General features: G+C 41.7%; 1 long non-coding RNA gene across 3 annotated transcripts in view; it reads right to left on the bottom strand.

Annotated features, from left to right (window-relative positions):
• Positions 1 to 19,494, bottom strand: part of LOC137218257 (uncharacterized) — a 180,295-nt gene that overhangs the window by 109,233 nt on the left and 51,568 nt on the right. The window lies entirely within an intron of this gene.

Here is a 19,494-nt window from a genome sequence, read left to right as displayed (position 1 = left end):
ATATTCCACCCACACAGCCATATTCCAGACTGGAATGCCAGGGGAAACACTAACAGGATGGAAGCATCCCCCAGTGACAAACGCCAGGCACCCAGCCTCCACCATCTCTGGACGCTCATGTACGTAGCCTCGCTATCACATTCCTTAATATTAAAAACAGGGGATCCAAGGCACTGAAGACTTGTCGTAGGTCAGGATGAGAGCTTAGAACTGAAACTTAGTGACTTCTAATGCTGTCCCCTAAGGTGACATCATCTGCCAGGAGACACGTCCACCTCCAGGTAATCACAATCAGTCTAGTTCAGTACAAAGAGGGACAGGTGTGTCACGGTGGGGACGGGGTGGAAACTTCCCCCCCTCTGCTTCTGTTTCCCTACTTGCTGCTGCCCGGGGTGCCCAAGCCAAGTCCTCCTCAATATCCTATATTATTATATCGTCCTGTTTGACTCAGACACCACAGGAGGATGCCTGCCCCTCAAGGTATAATTTTCTCAATTTTGATTAGTACAGCCATGAAATGTTTTCAAAGTGTTAAAGTACACAAAATATGAAAATCTTCCAGGCCATTGAAGTTCTACATGAGGTAAGGGTGAAATAAGTTCCGTTGAGCTCCTAGTCCTGGAAGGAGGGAAGGAGGAGGAAGAAAGAATTAAACTTTGGTGAACTTATTCTACACATGGCCTGTGTTTAATCCTTTTATCTATTCAGTTACTTAGTCATCACAGTTTTTCAAGATGTTTCTCTCTCTGGCCCAGTGTGTTCACAGAGCTCACAGGCTGGAGAGTTTCTCAAAGAATGATCCCACCACTGGGGTCGGTGGGGTCCCAGATGAGGCCAGAGGCAAGCAAGAGTAGGTGTGTAGATCAAGAAGGGCTTCGTGGAGAAGGTGACATCTGAAGAGGCTCTTCAAGAATGAGTTCTCATCTAGCCAAAGACTGGCATTGAGCAGGACCCAAGTACAAGATAAATAAATGAGTGGATAGATACACTAATGCATGCCATCCCCGTAACACAGACAAGGAGGCCTGGCCCACTGAGGATGTGCAAAATTTGGAAACATGAAACAGTGGGGGATCAGTGGGGAAAGGCTACAGTGTGATGCCTGCCTCACTCCCTTTATGGCATGCATAAAGGGAGTGCCTTTATGGCACTCCCTTTATCCCTGTCTTGACACCATGATGCCCTGTGTTCTGCCTTCTTAGGGAGCCCTTGTCTGTCCTCTGCTATGGGATACTGTCTGTAATTCCCAGCAACACCTTCCTGTGTGTCATCAGTGATTCCATGTGTAATTGTGCTCATTTCAAAGGGATCTATTGACGAGTGAGAGGGTGGTGGGCAGCTCAAGATAGAAAGGTGGAAGGAGAAAATGACAGGGAGTCCTGCATCAATGGGATCATGGGGTGGGATGCAAGGGAGTGGGGGAGGGGGAAGAGGTCGTGTCTTAGAGCTTGAGGGTGGGGCCATCAAGGGGTTCCCTCACTGATAGTGATTCCACAAGAGGAGACAAGGGATGAACTCAGTTTGGGACCTAGGACTTTGAGAAGCCTGTGGGAATTTCGGGCGGGGATGACAGGTGAGCTACGCATAGAAAACGAGGGTGTGGCAGAGGGGCAGGATCAGAGCCTTGACCCAGATGAGATGGCGAGAAAGTGGAGCGGAAGGGGCCTGAGGACACTGGGGAAGTTTGTTAACTGCAGTCATCATGGGGGTTCAGTCCACAGCCTGCTAGCTGCTAACAGAGTGCTGGGCCCAAGTTCACATGTTTCCATTTTGAAACTCTGGAGTAGAATTTGCTGATCACTGGAATTGAATTTACCTGTTGGTGTGATCAAACTCAAGCTCATGAGCTAGGAAAATGAAACCAAGGCTTACAAATAAAAGCAAAACAGACTGAGCACAAGACAAGTATTCCAGCTAAAAGCTAAGTCTCTCAAACATGCAGCCCATGGTGACTTCAGGGCCTTTGCATTTGCTATTCTCACAGCCTAGAACACTGTGTACTCTACATGTTTGCTCCCTAAACTTCTTCAGATACATTCAAAGGTTTACTTTCCTTTTCTTTATGGTACATATCACCTCCTGATATTGTGTACCTCTATTTTTTAATCTGTTTTCCCCATGAGTCTGTCACCTGCATGTGAATTGGGATCTCCCTCCACCTGTTTCACCCACTGCTGTCGTCTGGTGTCTGGACCAGGTCAGCACACAGTAGGGCCTCAGTGAATGTGTGCCATGTGCTGGGTGAGGGAGCACTGAAAGTATAGCGGGGATAGCTGCGGGTCATAGAGAATTGCCCTTGATTGAGAATGAAGTGTTCAGAAGGACAATCTGCTCAAGGTCTTCGTATCTTGTTCTTCTGGAAATTTCTCATGGTTATTGTAAAGATGCAAAACTAAACCCAGGGAAAGCCGCTGCTGTCCTGATTTGGGGACAGCCCTAGATATGCTATGCTGCTACTTCCCAGAGCTGAGGTCACATGGGTGGGTGTCAGGTCCAAGCGTCTCAGGGGCATTTCACCTCCTCCCAATCTCTCCTCCCATTGATGTAAGAAATGCCGTGTTCAGTACACCTGTGACCAATACCTTCCACTTGATGGAGGCTGGGCTGTGGTAGCAGGATTTCCAACCCGAAAGACCTCATTCCCCTCTGTAAAACTTAAAAAGCTGTTTCCTCCAACCTGAGTCCATCCAAGCCCCACCCATTCCTCACATCTTACATCTCAAGAGAGTTTCTGCATCTTCATTCAGCAAATGAGACCCCACTAGGTGTTAGGGGCTGGGGCTCATCCAAGGACCCAAACCTCATGTGATGAGTAAATGGTCCTCGTGTGTGGATAGAAACCTGTGGGCGTCTTCTGGGACCGATAGGAGCCTCCTATCTTTCTGTGCTCTCAGATTATGAACGCTGCAAACCTGAGCCCTGATTGTGCTAACTCCTACCCACCCGTCCCCTCACTCTGAACGTCACAGAGATGCTCTAGTGTATTAGACAAAGCTCAGATCTTGCTTAGACTCGCAAGGCCCTTAGGAATACAGGCCAAGGAAGCAGCAATCTTGTCCCTGGTTGGTCCCTACCAGCGTCATTCTCCTCTGCTTGCTATTGTCCAATGACCAAAAAAAGTTGTTCTATGTGTTTTGCAGTTTCTAATTGTTTATATTGAGGACAACTCCCACACAATTTCCTCCTTCATGGAAGGTTCTGGAATTATCTTTTTTCATGTGCTTCACCTTCTGGACTCCGAGAGAGCAGCGAGACTGTATTGGGCCCTGACATCTGTTGCTCAGTTGTAGCATTCGTCACAGAATCTTCGTGGTGGTTTATCTAAAAAGGCAGCCACCTTCAATTCCTTCCTTCCTTATAAAAAACAAGGCACCCCACCTCGAGGAGACAAGCGGTCTGTTTCTCCAAACTCCTACATCTGACCTATGAATGCTTTGACCCGTAGAGAGCTGCAGAGGTGACTTTGGGGCAGTCCTTAACCGGCCTTATAAGAGATCTGACCACTGACCCTTTCTTTAATCAGACTGCTGCTCATACAATGTGGTCCATGGAAACACAGGCTCTGCTGCGAGGAAACCAAGCCACGTGCGGAGGTCACGTGCACACTCTGGCCCCCAGCACAGGTGACCCCCAGCCAGCCCTGTGAGGGGTCTGCTGGAGCCTCTCTGTGACACCGCCTCATCTGCCCTCCAACTGCAGCACCACGAGGAGCTCTAAGCAAGAAGCATGCAATTAAACACAGACAGCCCACAGAACTAGCAGTGATAATAATAAATTATATTTCAAACCACTAAGTTTTGTAATAGTTTGTTATGTAGCAGTAATAAACCCGACTATTTCTAGGACAATCCCTTGAAGCAAAATATAACCTGAAAATCAACTATAAGTTCCATTAAAAAAAAAAAGTAAAATAAAATTCTACTGAGTAAAATTTTAAAATCACTGGCTTTATTTGAAGATTTATGAATCAGGCAGGATCCAATTTAGCAGATAGAAAGAAGCTCTGAGGAGTTGCACAAAATGAAAGACGCTTATAGGCAGAAGGGAGCTGAAACAAGGAAGCTGTTCTGGGCAAAGCTTCGTGTGGGTTATTGCAAGGTTTCTTTGCATTAGCGGATGGCAGCGGTCTCCCAGGCAGATGGCTTAGCTAGTGCTGATCACAGGATTCCTGACCCTCTGGATTACGGTTCCATTTCTGGAGGAGCCGAAACTGCATTTAAGTCGCAGTTTGATGACATTGTTCTTACTAAGCAACTCCTTTGGGGCTGTTGTCTTGATTTTAACTGTCCCCTGAGGGCAGCAGCAAGGTTTATCATTGTTGAGTCCTTGTGTTAGGCACAGTGAGTGGCATATTCATTCGTCAAAATGCTGATCCAACATCTGCTATGTGCCAGGCCTGTGCTGGGGGAAGGGATTCGCAGTCCCGAGAAGACAGACTCTCTCAACAAGGAAATCACAAAAAGGCGCGTTCCGGGCTATGATACCAGCCGCTCATTCAGTGCTTATGGAGTCTCTACCTCGGGCTCCACACTGATCTGGGCTGTAGGCCTCGCAGAGAATAAAATATGCAAAAACAAGAACAATTTAAAAAGAAACAACCCTGCTGCTGCTCCCATGGAGCTGACGCTGCGGAGGGGGACAGACAGTAAGCAGAACAGCGTGTAGAAGGGTTGGCGCTGTGCAGGGAAGCGCAGGTCTCAGGGGAAGCAGGAGAGCAGGGCGGGGGAGGGGCTGGGGTGGCAGGGAAAGGGGACAGCGGTGGCAGAGGAGCTCATAGGACTGGGACCCCGTGAGGAGAGTTCCTCCGGGTGAGGCAGCCACAGTGGGTGCTGACAGGGCCGGCCCTGGGTGCTGCGCAGCAATGAGGTGGGTGATGACTGGGACACATGGGCGGGGGAGGCTGACACTGCAGATGCACAAGCAGGGGACGTGTCTCTGAGGACGGGACGTTTAAGCTGCTCCCTAGTGTGGACCAAGTGTCTATGTTCTGTAAACCTGACGCTTTAACATCTCCTCACATGAACATGCTGGGCTCGCCTTGTTCTAGACAAGCCAGTGCCAAGCCCGGGTCCCCTTGCCTCGGCCCCTGGGTCCCTACTCTCCAGCCTCCCTGGATTCAGAACTGCTCCCAGGCCTGCTTTTGAAATACAAACCGATCCATCCAGAGCCCTCACCATCCACCTCCTCTGTGGCTCTCACACTGGGGGCCACTGTCTCCCTTCCCTCAACACCCAGACACCAGGGACAGCCCCTGACATCCTACAGCCTACTCAGTCCTGAATCTACTCGCCATCCTCCCTGTTCCTTCCTGGGGAATCACAGAAATAGCACTTGTCACGAATTCCCCTCCCTCCCTCTGCCTGCTGACCAATGTGCGGCCTGCCCCCTCCACTTGGGAGCTGCAAGTAACCAACCATCTTTTTAGAGACAGTCGTCTAGTGATCCGTTGACCTTACCTTACCTCATATTCCCTATTAATCAACTATATTTTAAACCAGTCCCGAAAGAAAAGACACTCTGTACATAATTAAGCATGAACAAATAAAGAACAAATGAACTATGGAACTTTTTATAATGTTCTCAATAACTTTAATATTTTATTATATATTAGGCTGTCTTTTCAACATAAAATTGTGGGTCCATAAGGCTGGAGAGTACATGAGAAGTTACATGGACAAGAAAAGACACCTGGGAATTCCCATACACCTGCACTTGAATGGGGAGCTCAGGACAACGCTTGAGTTGAGTTCCGCTTTGTGGGTGGATGACGCAATTGGAAACTTTTGTTTTTCCAAATTAAGCTTTTAAATGTATTGGTTTAGCAGAGGGGTTAGTTCTAAACTCATCTTTCCAGCAACATTCAAGTGACAACAGACGTAAGATGGTCTGTGCCCTGAGTTATTTACTTAGAATCTGCACGTATCATCAGGGAAACAGCACAGCACATTTCAAAACAAGCTACGTGTTTAGGAGAGAGCCGGGGTTCACGCTGTGGTGGGAAGAACAAGACCGTATCCCCGGAAAATATTAGCTCCAGATTCCTTTTGTTGGGAGCATCCATCTTCACCCATTAGATTTCCAGAGAAGCACCGGGAAAGGATACTGGATTGTTGCTGAGCTTGGCTTCCCCCCCCCCCCCATGAAACAGAGAGATGAAAGTATCAGACAGCTGTAGTCCTTGGAGCAGCCTGACCCATGGCAAGTGCAGAGAGGAGCCCCTTCCACGATTCCTGTATTGGTTAGAGTTCAGTTGCTGCAACACACCGACCCCCGCCCTCCCTGCACGTAATTAACCCAAATAGAAGTTTGCATCTCTCTCACATTCTGATCTGGAGGCAGGCAGTCCTGTGCTGCTCTCGCAAGGCTACTTCAGGAAGCTTCTCTGTCATCCCTGTTGCTCTGTCATCCTAGGGGAGTTGGCCTCCTCCGGGGTGGACGTGGGGCAGGATGGAGCTACAGTTTCAGTGTGAAGTAGGACAGAGGGAGAAGGAGAAAGTAAGGCCTGCCTGTCCTATGTAGGAAATATCCTAGAAGTTGCACAAATTTCTTTCCTTCAGTCTCGGAGGGAGAGCTTAGTCTCACAAACAACCCAGCTGCACAGGAGGCCGGGAACGTCTGTAGTCTCGGGCAGCCCTGCACTTAGTTAAATATCGAATGTTCAGTTGCTCTAAGAGAGAAGTGGGCCAGGGTGTTGGGAGCCAAATGGTTGTCTCTGCCCCCCGCCCCCACAGGTTTCAATGTTTTCTCTCATCACCCACCCCCTCCCTAACAGAGTTCGAGTTTTATGAGAGTTTTTCCAGACAAATCACATTCAATCATAGCTCAGGACCCAGCTGAAAATCATCAGCCTGTGGGTGCTTTTCATTAGGCTCATTGGCAAATTGCTGGTGGAACTCCGTTACTAACATTGTCTCTGGCTAGGGGAGGTGACAGGGCAGGGTAGTGGCAGAACAATAGTAAAGTACAAAGTGGGAGCAACAGGGTGACAGGCAGAGGCTTCAAACCCCAGGAGGAAAATAAACACAGACACACTCCTGTATTCAATCCTCAAAATAATTTTGTAGGGAAGAAACAGCTACAATAATTATATCTAAACACGTAAAATTATCCTCCTTAGACTTTCTCTTAGAATTTTCATTAGTCAGAATCTCCATAAACACTTGATCGAGATATGAAAGTAACTTTTTTTTTTTTTGGTATATCTAACTAGCAAGGTGTCAGAAAAAAATGCAAATGTAAACGTGGTGAGGATGCAGAGAGACCAGCACTCTTAGATGCTGGATTGGAAAAATGTAGATGGTACTACTTTTTTCTGGAGCATCATTTGGTAATATGCATTAAAAATTGTAAAATATTTATGGTGTTTGAGCTAGTAATTTTACTTCTGGGAATTCATATAAAGATAATAATCAGAGATGCTGACAAAGATTTAGGTACAAGTGTTTACCAAATAACTGGAAAGATATTCCATGTTCATACATTGGAAGAATTAATGTTGGCAAAATTTCCATTCTCCCCAAGGCAATCTACACACAGATTTAATGAAATAAAAATAATTAATGTAATGTATCAAATTTCCAATGACATTATTCACAAAAATAGAAAAAACAATCTTAAGATTTGTGTGGAACTACAGAGAACTCTGAATACCTAAAGTAATCCTGAGAAAAAAGAACAAAGTTGGAGGAATCACACTTCTTGCTTTCAAATTACAATGCAAAGCTATAGTCATCAAAACAGTATAATACTTGCATCAACATAGACACACAGACCAAAGGAACAGAATGGAGAGCTCTAAAATAAATCCCTGCATGTACAGGCAACTAATGTCTGACAAAAAGGCCAAGAATACTCAATGTAGAAAGGATAGTCTCTTCAATAAATTGTGTTTGAAAAACTGGCAGCCACATGCAAATGTATAAAACTGGATGTGCATGTTGTCCCACTTATAAAAATCAACTGAAAGTGCATTAAAGAAACATTTAACATCTGGAACCATAAAACTCCTACAAGAATATATAGGGGACTGGCTCCTTCACACCGGTCTTTGCAATTTTTTTTTTTTTTGGATTTGACACCAAAAACAAAGAAAACAAAAGCCAAAATAAACAGGTGGGAGTACATATAATTAAAAGGTTTCTACACTGCAAGGGAAACCATCAACAAAGTGAAAAGGCACACTATGTAATGGGAGAAAGTATTTGCAAATATCTAATAAGGGGTTAATATGCCTATTGTATAAAAACCCACACAAGTCAATAGCAAAACAACAATAACAAAAACAATTTAGTTAAAAAATGAGAAGAACTGGATAGATATTTTTCCAAAGAAGACATGCAAATGGGCAACAATACATGAAAAGATGTTCAACATCAGTAATCACCAGGGAAATAAAAATCAAAGCCACAGTGAGATATCACCTCACACCCGTTAGGATGGCTGCCCTCAAAAGCACAAAAGAGGGCTTCCCTAGTGGCGTAGTGGTTGAGAGTCCGCCTGCCGATGCAGGGGAGACGGGTTCGTGTCCCCGTCCGGGAAGATCCCACATGCCGCAGAGCAGCTGGGCCCATGAGCCATGGCCGCTGAGCCTGCGCGTCCGAAGCCTGTGCTCCGCAACAGGAGAGGCCACAACAGTGAGAGGCCTGCGTACTACAAAAAAAAAAAAAAAAGCACAAAAGAATGAGTGTTAGCTAAGATGTGGAGAAAAGAAATCCTCGTGCACTTGTAGGTGGGATGTAAATTGGTGCAGCCACTCTGGAAAAGAGTATGAAGGTTTCTTGATTATACCACAATAAAGCTGAAAAAAATCTATTGTAAAATGAAAAACAACAACAAAAAAACCAAAACCACAGGGCTTGTGGGGAAATGGGTTTAGGGCCCAATACTCAAAAACTGTCATTGGTACATTAAAAAATAAGGGCCTGCTAGGGACTGAATATTTCTGTCCCCTGAAAATTACTATTTTGAAGACCAATTCCCAATGTGATGTTATTTGGAAGTTATGTGATGTTAGTTCAGGAAGTAATTGAGTCAGGAGAGTGGAGCTGTCATCAATGGGATTAGTGCCCTTATAAAAAGACACCCGAGAGCTTGCTTTCTCTGCTTTTCACCCAGAGAATACCTCTCCAGGAAACAGCTCTCACTAGACAAGTGCTGCCACCTTGATCTTGGACTCCCAGCCTCCAGAACTGTGAGAAACAAATCTTTGTGTCAAAACCACACAGTCTGTGGTATATTTGTTACAGCAGCCCAAACTAAGACAAACCCTAACAAAAATGGTAGTGTAATTATATGTGCTAAATGGTTAAATATTCACCCACAACAAATATGGCACTTTAACTTGAAAAGGGCCTGCAGTTTGCTGGTTAATCTGGGTGGTAGAAGGGTTGCAGCTTGTGGGTGATTGTGAAGCAGTGAGAGAAGGGTGATTTGAAATCCCATAAAAAGCTGTAACGTCTGATGTGAGTGGGGTAGCTGTTTGAGGTGTGTGCAAGTGTGTGTTTTGTGTTTTTCCACCTGCCTAGGCTCCTCTGGGTGCAGCTGTGCATTCATTCACCAACTGTTTCTCTGGACAAAATTACATGTGAACACAAGTGAGATTCAGAATATGTTCAAATTGTTCCCTGTATGTCAGGCATGTTAGAGCAACACTTATTGCAACTCTGACAATGTATTAATATCTTTCTCCTGATGGCTATGAAGGAGCATATATGACCTTTAATCTGGGGCTCCCTAAGGATCACGAACTGCAGGTTGAAGGAATTGAAGAAACGGGATTTAAACAATTATTTTTAAATAATTAATGTAACACATTATGGAAAATAGGAGTACTAAGGTTTAAAACTTACCTTGGCTTCCATGTTCCGTTGAGTCATTTTCTCTTAATGAATTCAGTTCTCAGATTATGCAACCAAAAATCTTTAGGCTTTTGTATAGTTAAATATAGAATATTATAATATAAGGCTAATGTAGTATGAGCTTCAATAGGTGTGGAGAACAACATTTTGAAATATGAAAATCCATAAAGCAGGGTTAGTATTTCCATAGGCACCATAGTCTGTGCTGTCTAACTTTAGATTTAGAAAAATAATGACTCTGACTATCTGAGATGGTTAAAGCCAGTTTTTCAACTTTTCTTGTGGTGGGGCCCCACACTGTCTTAACAACATCTTCAACTTACATTGATTAAACAACTCTAAACTAAATGCACTTCAAGAAATATCAATAAATCTTTACCTAATTAAAAATAATATCCCAGAAATTTTCATCTATATTTTGGATGCTTCAGCATTTTTAAATTGGTTTTTACCCTGATTATGCGAGTAATGTGTGGTCAAAATTTATAAAGTACCAAGAAAATAAGAATTATGCACATCTCTATCGCAAAGAAAGAGCTAGTAAGAGTTTTATATATTTACACTCCTCATAAACTCACATGTAAATATTGTTGATTTCCCCCTCTCTCCATATATATATAATGTAATGTAATATATAATTTTTCGAGCAATGCATTGAAAGAATGCAAGATGGGGCATCTGATTTGCAGATGACACAACCCATCTTCCAGGCCTGCTCTAAGGATTTAAATTAGATTCCCAAAGTTAAGGGTTCAACATATGTAACACATAATGTAAATAGTAGCTGCTGTGATACATTTATTGACCTGTATTTAAGTATCTTCATAGACATTATGATAATGCCTGAATAATGTTATGTCAGGAACTTGGGCAATATAGTTTAACCATTTCCTTGCTAGTTAGAGTCTAGATTTAGGGCTCTTCACAATTTTTCCCTCTTAAAAGTAAACTATTTGAATACCTTTTCTATGTACAAACACGTTGCCATATCATTTTTCCCCCGTTAGTAGTAGAATTCTAAGGATGGAATTACAAGAGGTTTATTATCACCTCTTTAAAAACTGCTTTCTAGAAATGTACCAATTTACGTATGTGGCTGTTCACCACTTTTGATTTAATTGTGCCATGTTTTGAAAGTTTTCCTAAAGGTAGAAAAGATTGTATTATTTTTCACTTGTGAGATCAACGTTTTATGTTGGTATTTTTATTTAATCAAAGGAATTTTCTGTGCACATCATTCGTGTGTGTGTTTTAGATCTGCTTTATTCTTTCTGTTTAAATCAATTTGCATTAATGTTTTAATATTTTAAAACTAATAGTTTATTTTGAAAAAATAGTTAAAAATATTAACTTATACAAATATTAACCTCTTGAAGTTTCCCATTTTTATGTAATTTTTCTTTATCCTTTATACGTTTGAGATTTTCCCATCTAGAAGCCATATACATCTATATATTTTTTTAAATAAAACTCTGTTTGAATGTATATCAAATTTATTTTTTATGTTTTGAGTGAAGATGTAAATACTTTTTAAAGAAAACTAACTACCCAGTTTTTCATCACCACTTATTGTATGCTCCATAATGGCTTCTATTGACTGTAATACCTTTATCATATAGGCTCTCATCCTAGAATCTACATTTAGGGTAACGCTAGTCTCAGCTACGAATTGGCACTTGTCATCTACCTCCTCAAGGATTAAATCATGTGCTGGTGCAGCTGCTGCAGCCGCTGACCTTCAACACTCCCTGAAAGGAGTTCCGGGTGGAGAGCAGAAATGAGGCACTCTGTGCTCGGGGGAAACTGGCAGGACAACTCTTCAGAGAGTTACATACTTTCAGGAGAAGATTTTATGAGCCCAATTCTTGTATCCCCTCATATCTAGAAAAACACTAAGATCTTTCATGGTGAGGTCTGCTCTCAAGACTAGCAGCAACCTTCACGAGACTAACAGAAACATTCTGCAAAAAAATATATGCTCTCGATTGCATATACTCCCCATTCACCAAAATCACATATATACTGATCTTCCCCCCTGCCTCTTTGGAGTAGTTTCTCAGAGCTCTCTGAAATGCAGTCTCCTGGGCTATACTCCTCATTTTGTCCCAAATAAATCTTAACTTGCAACTCTCACGTTGTGCATTTTTTTAAAAGTCGACAGTAGTTTACCATTTTCTGTATTAGAACCACACTCTTAATTTAGCTTTATATATAATTAGTAAGGCACATTTCACTCATTCTCTTCAAAAAAAATTCTAGCTTGACTTTCAACTAAACCTTAATCACTTTCTTAACAACATACTAGGATTTTGATTGGAAGTTTATTAGAATTAAAATCGAGAAAGGTAGATCTCTCTGTAATATTTGGTGCTCTACAGAATCATGGTATTTTCTCTTTTTTTTTGGTCTTTTTAAATGGTATTTTGTAAATTTGATTTTTTTCTACTTATTCATTCTCTATATTCCTTTAAAATACGTTTATTTTAAATTTTAGTTGCTTTTTTATGAAAGAGATTTATACATATGTTTTCTATATCTTTTTTTTTTTTTTTTTTTGCGATACGCGGGCCTCTCACTGTCGTGGCCTCTCCCGTTGCGGAGCACAGGCTCCGGACGCGCAGGCTCAGCGGCCATGGCTCACGGGCCCAGCCGCTCCGCGGCATGTGGGATCTTCCCAGACCGGGGCACGAACCCGTGTCCCCTGCATCGGCAGGCGGACTCTCAACTACTGCGCCACCAGGGAAGCCCTGTTTTCTATATCTTAAAAGTAGAAAGTCAGCTGTTCTGTGCACTTTATGATTCTTGTCCATTGAACTGTTATATTTTTAAGGATTTTCAGTGCCGTTTCATTAACTATTGGGAAATCTCATAATTTCTGAAAATGTCCTTTAGCATTCAACAATTCATATATTAATTAGTATTTTAATAAGATAGGATTTTAAAAATTGGGGTATAGTTGCTTTACAATGTTGTGTTAGTTTCTGCTGTACTGCAAAGTGAATCAGCTATATGTATGCATATATCCCCTCTTTTTTGGATTTCCTTTTCATTTAGGTCTCCACAGTGCATTGAGTAGAGTTCCCTGTGCTATACAGCAGGTTCTCATTAGTTATCTATTTTATACATAGTAGTGTATATATGTCAATCCCAATCTCCCAATTCATCCCACATCCCTTTTCCCCCCTTGGTGTCCATACATCTGTTCTCTATGTCTGTGTCTCTACTTCTGCTTTGGAAATAGGTTCATCTGTACCATTTTTATAGATTCCACATATATCCATTAATATATGATATTTGTTTTTCTCTTTCTAACTTACTTCACTGTCTGTATGACAGGTACATCCACGTCTCCACAAATGAGCCAATTTCATTCCTTTTACTGGCTGAATAATATTCATTTATATATGTACTACATCTTCTTTATCCATCCATCTGTTGATGGAGACTTAGGTTGCTTCCATGCCCTTTCTATAGTAAATAGTGCTGCAATGAGCATTGGGGTGCATGTGTCTTTTTGAATTATGGTTTTCCCAGGGTACACGCCCAGTAGTGGGATTTCTGGGTCATATGATAGTTCTATTTTTAGATTTTTAAGGAATGGCCATATTGTTTTTCATAGTGCCTGTATCAATGTACATTCCCACCAACACATAAAATTGGTGTGTGGTTTTGTTTTACACCATTTATGTCTGATATCAGGGTTAAATTATTTTCACAAAATACAGATTTCCTCTATTCTTCTATTCTTGATTCTCTGAAATTATTTGTTACTTTTGTAGTCAGCTGTTTTTTTTTTTACTTGTATAACCCATACAAGATTTTCAGAAGTAATTGTTGAAAAACTTTATTTTATGTGCTTTCTAGCTTATTTTTCTTTTGTTTTAGTTGTTTTAAATATTGGTCTTGAGAATTCATATTTTTTCCAGAAAGTAGTCAATTTCTTGAACATTCTAATGTAGTTGCAGTATATATATGTGTGTGTGTGTGTGTGTGTGTGTGTGTGTGTATCTGACCTGGGGTCTCACACAATGCCCCTAAATCCCTTGGAGTTTCCTGGGTGATAGAAGTGGGGCTTTTTTCTATGTTTTTTAAAGTGTTAATTTAAATTTTTTTTTTCTGGTAGGAAACGATTACTTGCATATCACTTAGACCCTTTGAAGTCTCATTTTTAAGGTTTGTTAGTGCAGTTCTAGAGTATCCTAGAGTATCCTTTATGCTAGGGCTTGTGATTAGTTCCACTTCTAATATGCACAATTTCTGGTGTCTTAATTGAATGCCCCATGTATTCAAGGAGGTTTCTTCACTCTGGCTGGTGAGGATTCTCAGCCATACATGAACTTTGGAAATTATTTAATGTACAGTTCTCCAGTAATTGTTCTTTCTGCAGAAACTGTTCCTTCCCAGCCTTGCGAAATTTCACCTGTGTGTGCTCAGATTAGTACTCGACAGAGACTCAGAGGGATAATCAGGCAGTGGTGGAGTTCTCTCTCTGGGTAGCTCCTTCCTTTTGGATGCCCTGCCCCTCAAATTATCGCCCCCTGGACCTCCCAACTCACTGTGTTCTCTCCCTTGCTCTTCCCTTGGAGTCCCTTCCTCTCAGTTCACCTGTAATTTCTGGGCCACTGAAAGTACTTGCATCTAAATCTGTCTTCTCCTGCTCCTATGTAAAGTCTCAGTAGCACCTTCCCCTGAATGATGACCATGGATGAAACCTTCCCCAGCTACTTTAAAGTCCCCTCTGGATGTCTCCTCTCATCCAGGCTCAGTGAGTCAGAATCATCCATGATCCATTTTTTCATACTCAACAAGATGTCTGGCCATGTTGAGTGTTTCTCCAGTGGAGTGGGTTGAGCAATGATGGACAAAGAGAGACGAGCAGACAGCAGTTAGAGACCATGTCAGGCTGTGGTGGGCATGAGAATGAATGACACTGCTAAGAAGAGGAACAGATTATAGAGAAGTCACAAGGGTAGAAGAGGTTGGAAAATGTTTTCAAACACAGATCGGGGAGAAATCTGGTAGAGGAGAGGTTGAATTTATAATAAAATAAAGAGAAATGACCACTTCTAGGTTCCTCAGAAAAACTCAGTACCTGCTATCTTACTGGTAACATCTTATCAAATGTTATTTCAGTTAGAAATACTTTAGGCTACAAATCCTTTAGAAACTATCCTATACAGATTTTAGCAGTAGAATAACATAAGCCAAAGTTATGCATTGCAGCATTGTTTGTAATGTCAAAAGATGGTTGAATATTAGTGTTTATCCCAATATGGACTGGCAACATGCATTATAGTACATCATCCACTCAGTGGACTGCTTTGTAGGAAACAACGTCCTGATAGAAGTTTTTTCCCCCAGATATTTTTCAACTGAATATAAGGAAGATGTAATGAAACATTATACAACTACTTATGTATTAAAATGTGGAGTGAAGGAAAATATATATTCACATTTTCTTGTATACCCATAAAAAGACACTCTGGAATGATACCTGGAAAATCAACCACAGTGGCTAACTTTGAAGACAGGGGTCCTGGGCAAGGGCGGGTGACAGAATACAACATAAAGTATTTAATATTTATAGGTTCTTGAACCTTCTACACATATTATCAACTTCTCATAAATGCGGACATTAAATTCTTTTTAAATCTCTAAAGATTAAAAGTTATAGCACGATTTCTACCAACTGAATGAAAGTCCAATTTGTTTTTCCAGAAAGATTATCTGGCTTCCCTAAAATGTCTACTCATGAGAATTTTCTGGTGGCTTTTGCTTCTTTTCTTTCACTTTGGAAACAGTTTTCTGATTCATAATCCTTTGTGTTCTTCCTTTCAAAGAACATCTACCGCTGCTAATTTTATGAGTTAAGCTTGATCTAATTTTCTTACCTTTTTCCCCATTTTTCCCTATGAAAAGACTCTGTACATTCATTATCAGTTGAGACAATACTTAGATAATTCATAAGGCTAGGAGGACAATTATTTGCCTTAATACTTGAATTCTTTCTCTGCATCTGACATATTAATAATGCCAGTAAGATATTGTATAAAACCGTTGCCTTTATTATAATAAGAAATATTAGTCAGGAGACCATATCTTAAGCCTGATTGTAAAACCAGCAGCCATGTTAACAGTGAGGAGATGTGAGGGGATATTTCATGTGGAAGAGAGGAGAGCTCTCTTCAGAGGTTTAAAGGGTGTTTAAAAGCATGTAGAGCTCGGCCCAGTGGATGGACCATTTGGGAGTCGCTCCCCAGGGATACATAGGAGAGAGTCCTGCGCATCTTGAGTGCTGCACAATGCGGTGGTCTGGAGTGGTGGCTGTGGACCCCTCTGTAGATCAGTGGAGAAGAAAGTTGCAGCCTTGTGTCTGTACAAGTGTGTACAAGGCGATCTGGCCTTCAGAAAAAGAAATTTGACTAAATCGCTTATGGTCTCAGCTCTAATAATAAGATCTTTTCTTGAATCCATTTCTTTTTCCTCTCAAATTCTCAAACCCGAGTATTTATTCTGCATGAGACAATTCTCTTTTAATTCCATTCTTCAATCTCAAATATGTAGCTTATCTTCAGTAAGTACCTGTCCATCTTTATTCTTTAGACAAGATAAGCAAGAGGGTCATTTTCTTATCAGACTTTAAAGGAAAACAAATACCTTTACATTTAGACTTTCTAAGGTTCTAAATTTGTTTCATGTTCCCACAGTAATATCTTCAATCCTGAGTTTGTGGCATTTTTACCTACTTCAGACATGACTCTGGGGAGTGAATTCGTTGTGGGACCTGACAGACCACTGGGATTTTGAACACTTGGCAGTTAGATCTCCATTTATAGAAGTGTTAACAACCAATGGAACAATCAGCATACAGTCCAGGGTTACAGGGGTGACAGCCGCGAGAAGGCGACCTATGGATGACAGAAGAGATCGGCCTTCTGACAAGCAGTTGCATTTCACTGCGAGGCAAAGAGAAAGTGCCTGCAGATACAGAGATGCCATCAGCAGGGAGCAGGGAAACTTCACCCAGATCTGTTATCAACAAAACCGTCAGAAGTCAGTCATTCCCTGGGCTTATTTGTGCTTCCTGTTTCTGCACTCCCTTGTGCTTCGAGACTGCTCTGCTGAGTTGATGTTCTCCTCCATGCTTTTTCTAAATCTCCTCTGGGCCAGGAGGATGTAGGAAGTAGAGGTGTTCTGTGGTGGATCTGCTTCGTATAACACGTCTGACTGCCTTGCAGCTGGGACAGTACGTGTGCTGAGTGCCGACCTGCCTTCCCAAGGGTGTGGCTGGGGTGGGACCAGAGGTCTGAATGGGGAAGGTGGTAGGGGTGCGTTTGTTTTCTTTCACTCCCAGGTCAGGAGATCTTAATCTGAGGGGCTTAGGGAGCCCAGGGAGCCTGTGGCCTCCCTGAAGTCATGTATAAAATGTGTTTGTGCACAGGTTTTTATTCAAATAAAATTAAATGCCCTGGATTTACCCTTTCAGAATATTTTAGCACTGTTCCTAGTCTGTAGAGATCCTTGTGCACTGGAGTAGAACATAGCTGCAGTGATTTCAACACATTTCCATTGTGAACAGTACCAAGTAAAGTAAGCTTTCTGAGTCAAGAGCAAGTGGTGGCTGAAAAGGTTTAAAAACATTCTATGAAGTGTCTAGAATTGGGAGTGTTTGATCTGCACTCTACTGGAACATTTTAAGGTCTAATACTTTGTTTTCCACTTGTGAGCAGCTAGGTCAAGTTTTTTTGTTCCCCCAGACAAGAAAACCTAAATATATAAAGTCTATGTGTCTGGCCAGGGTCAAAGGACAAACTAGTTTAGGGATGGTCACAGGCAGACTTTTCTCATTACCAGAAATTAAAGTGGCAACGAGTATTTATGACACAAACCCTAAACGCATTTAATTATTGGATAATCTCGATCTACAGAGAGGCAAAGTCTCTTCCTGTGGTTATTTGTAAATACTTCATACAGATCTATTTAAATGGCTTTGTGCTCTTCTAGGATTATTCTCCCGTGACAATGGCCAGGACTTAATGCACTTATGCACAAAACTATTTAGGTTCCTGCTCAAGTGTGGTAAACTGGTTAACAACAAACCAAACCAGTGAACTGTTTTTTAAACTGGCTGATGGTGCCACCTACTGTCCAGTCTGTAGAAATGAGCTGGGTTTGGAACCTGAGCCTTATCTACTGAGAGCCACAGAAACTAGGATATGAAGGGGAATTAGACTCAAGTCTAATTATACTTTCTAATTATACTCTATTTAGAATGAGTTACATAAATAGTTATATTTATACCCTCTCCCCAACATTCCCAATCTCAGGTTACAGAAAATAAAACATTAGAAAATTATTTTAAATTGTGGCAGATGTAGGAAACAGTATCAGGCTATCATGTGCTTTCTGTAGATGCAGATTATCCAGTACCAAAATGCCTTTAGGGCTCTGCATCAAACATGCTCTTTGCCATTTCAACTCCTAGTGATGTCCGAAGCCCCGAGCCTCCTGAGTAGCGGCCCCTGCTGTGGACTCGACTGTATTTACTTTACACTGTGTTGAACAGATGACAGAAAAAGAAAAAGCTCTAAAAAGGAGGAAGATTTCAGGTAAGCAAAAATAGTATTTTAAAATATTGATTTGGGTGTTTTGTTTTTAATGGACCAATCCATGATAGAACAGGCCCAGACGAGGTTTGAAAATAAAATGTATATTTTCTTCCCTGGAGAGATACTGGCAGCCAAGTTAATTAAAACATATGCTTTCTAGGAACCAGGCATAAATTCTCACTTAGTTTAGACAAATAACTGATTTCCAAGCTGGCTTAAACCCAGCGAGTGCTCAAGGAATGTTCTAGTGACTACTGTGCTGTTAGGGTTTTATTATTTGTTCTTCGAGTGTGTTCTGTCTCTAATCCTTAAATAAAAACCCATTCTCGGGCTTCCCTGGTGGCGCAGTGGTTGAGAATCTGCCTGCTAATGCAGGGGACACGGGTTCGAGCCCTGGTCTGGGAGGATCCCACATGCCGCGGAGCAACTAGGCCCGTGAGCCACAAGTACTGAGCCTGCGCGTCTGGAGCCTGTGCTCCGCAGCAGGGGAGGCTGCGATAGTGAGAGGCCCGCGCACCGCGATGAAGAGTGGCCCCCACTTGCCACAACTAGAGAAAGCCCTCGCACAGAAACGAAGACCCAACACAGCCAAAAATAAATAAATAAATTTAAAAAAAATAAAAACAACAACAACAAAAAAAACTTATCAATGAAAAAAAAACCATTCTCTTCCACGTAACTTACTATTTGACTTGACTCTAGGCTGTATGACAAAACATTTCTGTTATCACATGTAAAATTGTGTGTGTGTGCGCGTGTTTTTAAATACAAACAGTGTACACTCTTGTTCAAGTTCATCCTGAGTTTCAAGTACACACAAAAAAACCCCTGAATACTTCAGAGGAAAAGTACAATTTCTCGTTCATACGTATCAAGGTATCCATGGTTCATTTGTATGTATTCTGACAACTTAAAAAAATTTTTTTCAAATATACTTTTATTTACTCACAGATAATAAAGTTTCATTTTTACTTGTCTTAAATACTGTGTGTTGCCTTGCAGCTTGCTTTTGTCAGGTAACAGCATGA

This window comes from Pseudorca crassidens, unplaced genomic scaffold (assembly GCF_039906515.1).
Source record: "Pseudorca crassidens isolate mPseCra1 unplaced genomic scaffold, mPseCra1.hap1 Scaffold_72, whole genome shotgun sequence".
Classification (NCBI taxonomy): domain Eukaryota; kingdom Metazoa; phylum Chordata; class Mammalia; order Artiodactyla; family Delphinidae; genus Pseudorca; species Pseudorca crassidens.
The sequence above is the reverse complement of the archived record's forward strand: the minus strand, read 5'-3'. Positions and strand labels throughout refer to the sequence as shown.